We start from the raw sequence: 4504 nt of genomic DNA, 5'->3' as shown, positions 1-4504 counted from the left end.
AAATTCCTAACACTATGGTCAAGCCTCTCTCTAGGCCCACATCTAATCATACACCCTGTGTGGTTTCTATTGGTTCTTCTATTCCCAAAGAAAAGGTTTTCAGATTTGAAACTTACTGGACTAGATTGCCTGGATTTATAGATGTTGTGAGAAATATTTGGGACATTAACTGTCCAGGGGATGGAGCAAAGTGCTTATCAGCAAAACTAAAATTATTGAGAAAAGGTTTAAGAAAATGGAGCTCTAGTTTCCAGGTTCTTGATGCTTTGATCAAGAACTGTAACTCTGTTATTTTTCAGTTAGATTCTTATGAGGAGCAGAGATTGTTACATATCTCAGAATGGAACTTTCGCAACATTGTAAAAAAGAAACTGCAACATCTTCTCACCTGCAAGCAGGAATATTGGAAAAAATGTGAACACCTCTTTTTTTCACTCCATGGCAACCATCAGATTCAGAAAAATTACTATTGCCTCTCTTACTAGAGCGGATGGATCTCTGGCCATTGATCATCAGGAGAAGGCAGGTCTCCTATGGCATGTGTACAAGGAAATACTTGGCATCTCGGTTCCCATCATGGAGAATTTTGATATTTCCCAATATTTTTCTCCATTGGCGGGCCTGGAGGAACTCTCTACACCTTTTTCTATTAATGAGATCGATCAAGTGGTTGCCCAAATGCCTTCTGACAAGTCACCTGGTCCAGATGGATTCTCTGGCCACTTTCTCAAGGTTTGTTGGCCAATTGTTAAGTATGATTTTTATCTCCTTTCTGATGAATTTTCGGCTGGTACTGTTAACCTCTAGAGCATAAATGATTCCTTCATCACCTTGATTCCTAAAATTCTTTCACCTGAGGGACCTAATGACTTTAGGCCAATCTCATTGCTCAACATTTGTCTTAAACTGATTACAAAAAAATTGGCCAATCGTTTACAAGCAAAGATCTTGCAGTTGGTTCATGTTAATCAATATGGTTTTTTACACTCGAGAAATATACAGGATTGTGTAGGCTAGGCTATGAATATATTCATCAGTGGAAACAGGGAAAGATGGAGACAATAATCCTAAAATTGGACTTTGCAAAAGCGTTTGACTCTATCGAACATGAAGCTATCCTCAAAATTATCACAGCATTTGGTTGTGATCAGCGTTGGATTTCTTGGTTAAAGATGCTCAGATCAAGTGGAACTTCAGAAATTCTGCTCAATGGGGTTCCAGGCAAGAAATTTAATTGTGGAAGAGGTGTGCGACAGGGTGACCCACTCTCACCACTCTTGTTTGTGGGAGTTTCAGAGCTTCTTCAAGCCATGGTGAATGGTTTATTCCAAACAGGTGAATTAGTGGCTCCCCTAAACATACCTAACACGGATTTTCCCATTGTCCAATACACTGATGACACATTACTTATTCTTCAAGCTTGTCCAACTCAGCTAACTGCCCTGAAATTTTTTTTTGAAAATTTTGCACAGGCAACTGGTCTAAGAGTTAACTACTCTAAGTCATGTCTGATCCCTATTAATGTCACAGATGACAAACTCTAGAGCTTAGCAAATACCTTTGGTTGCTCAATGGGTAAGCTTTCATTTACTTATTTGGGGTTGCCTTTGGGTGTGACCAAACCAACCATACAAGATCTCTCTCCTTTGGTTGGTCTAGTGGAAATGAGGCTTAATTCAAGTGCACGTTTTCTTGGATATGGAGGGAGACTTGAATTTGTGAGATCAGTTCTATCCACTCTACCAACTTTTTATATGTGCTCTCTCAAAATTCAAAAAACTGTACTTAACATGTGCAACAGAGCTCAGCGTCATTGTCTGTGGGCAAAACAAGAAGATTCTTCTTCGGTGAATGGTCTTGCGGCTTGGAGTAAAGTATGTCGACCTAGACAACAGGGTGGTTTGGGAGTTAAAAACTTAGAAATCCAAAATAAGGCACTATTGATGAAGCAACTACACAAATTTTATTCCCATGCAGATACACCCTGGGTTAAACTAGTCTGGTCTTTATATGGAGAGAGTGTACCTCACACAAAAATAGGCAAAGGGTTGTTCTGGTGGAGGGACATTTTTAGTCTAGTTGGAGAATATCGCAGTATCTCGAGAAGTAAAATTGGAAATGGTACCTCCATACTTGGAAGGATTTTTGGCAGGAGGGTACTCTTCTTTGTGACAAGTTCCCATGATTATTCTCCTTTGCATTGGATGAAGATATTTCGGTGGCGGCTTTATTCTCTGCTGATGACATGGCCTCAAAGTTCTTCCTTCCCCTCTCAACAGAAGCATTTCATGAGTTGCAGATAGTTCAGCAGCTAGCACATGAAAATCCTCTCATTACTGATTCTCATGATCAAAGAAGATTTGTTTGGGGTGAGAAATACACCTCTGCAAGGTATTATAGTTTCATGTTTGAAAGAGTGCCTAAACATGAGATAATGATGGCCATCTGGTCCTCTAAAACACTCCCCAAAATTAAGGTCTTTCTTTGGTTGCTTATGCTGGATAGATTAAATACTAGAGATATTATGAACCGCAAGAATTGGACGTTGGACGCTGGGACATATTGTTCTCTTTGTCTCACGGCTAGCTTGGAGACACAATCCCATATGTTCTCTGAGTGTGATTTTGCTATAGGTTGTTGGAATGCAATCAATATACAGTGGCCAAGTGATTAATCCATGGTTGAGGGTTTTTGGGAAGCTAAGAACAACTTCCAAGGGCCATGCTTTGTGGAGATTTTTGCATGTGCTGCATGGAACATTTGGAAGTCTCGGAATGATTTTATTTTTCAGGCCATTCCCTATTCTCTTGACAGATGGAAAGTGGGATTCCAGAATGATTTATATATAAGCTACACCGTAGGGGATTCCCCTATGGTACAGGTGTAAAAAAAAGAATAAAAAAGTTTATCAATCTGTCACATGATAATTATAGCACATGAATTCACTTTACCCCTAGTGAGGCTGCAAAAGAAAGGTAAATGTCATAGTAGATCTTGAATTTGTTGTCACTATTTGATAACCTCCAAGTGCAAGGGATCAACATAGCACAATTCGATAAGTATTTGAGTGTCGAACCACGAGGAGCTATAGGTAAACTATGTATTCTCTAAAGTCCTATAACCCACTTATATTTTTTCGATAAAGGGAATATATTAATATCAAGAAGATACCAATTACACCCAGCCTCTGCAACAACGCACCACCCTAATGGCACTACGGATGCACACAGCCAAAAAAACGGAAAAGAAAACTAAGAAACAAAAGTCCCGCTACAGTATCTCGGGCCTAACAACAGAAATACATCCACCACCATGACAACACCTGAATTACAGACTCTCCAAAAACGACGCCTTCACGAAGGGAACAGTGCTCAAACACCGTCGTCGCCCGATCAAAGATCTTAGGTTTTCACCCTGATGATAGTCCCCGCTCTCAAAACAATGCCTCTGATGACCCACAAGTATAGAGGATCACAGCAGTCTTCGCGGGTAGTAAAACCCAATTTATTGATTCGACACAAGGGGAGACAAAGAATACTTGAAAGCCTTAACAGCGGAGTTGTCAATTCAGCTGCACCTGGAAACAGACTTGCTCGCAAGAGTTTATCAGTAGTAACAGTTTTATAGCAAGTAGCAGTAGTGAAATAACAGCAGCGAGAATAACGAGAGACAGCAGTAGTGATTATAGTAAACAGCAGGATTAAAATACCGTAGGCACGGGGACGGATAACGGGCGTTGCATGGATGAGAGAAACTCATGTAACAATCAAGCGGGGCATTTGCGGATAATAATAAAACGGTGTCCAAGTACAAAGCAATCAATAGGCATGTGTTCCAATTATAGTCGTACGTGCTCGCAATGAGAAACTTGCACAACATCTTTTGTCCTACCAGCCGGTGGCAGCCGGGCCTCAAGGGAATCTATCGGATATTAAGGTACTCCTTTTAATAGAGTACCGGAGCAAAGCATTAACACTCCGTGAACACATGTGATCCTCACATCACTACCATCCCCTCCGGTTGTCCCGATTTCTGTCACTTCGGGGCCATTGGTTCCCGACAGCGACATGTGTATACAACTTGCAGGTAAGACCATAAACAATGAATATCATTATGAAATAATAACATGTTCAGATCTGAGATCATGGCACTCGGGCCCTAGTGACAAGCATTAAGCATAACAAGTTGCAACAATATCATCAAAGTACCAATTACGGACACTAGGCACTATGCCCTAACAATCTTATATTATTACATGACCAATCTCATCCAATCCCTACCATCCCCTTCAGCCTACAGCGGGGGAATTACTCACACATGGATGGGGGAAACATGGCTGGTCGATGGAGAGGCGTCGGTGGTGATGGTGGCGATGATCTCCTCCAATTCCCCGTCCCGGCGGAGTGCCAGAACGGAGACTTCTGGCTCCCGAGACGGAGTTTCGCGATGTGGCGGCGTTCTGGAGGGTTTCTGGCGACTTCGACTTCCTCCCGTGCGTTTTTAG

Source organism: Lolium rigidum, chromosome 1 (genome assembly GCF_022539505.1).
Source record: "Lolium rigidum isolate FL_2022 chromosome 1, APGP_CSIRO_Lrig_0.1, whole genome shotgun sequence".
NCBI lineage: Eukaryota > Viridiplantae > Streptophyta > Magnoliopsida > Poales > Poaceae > Lolium > Lolium rigidum.
Note: the sequence above shows the minus strand (reverse complement) of the source record.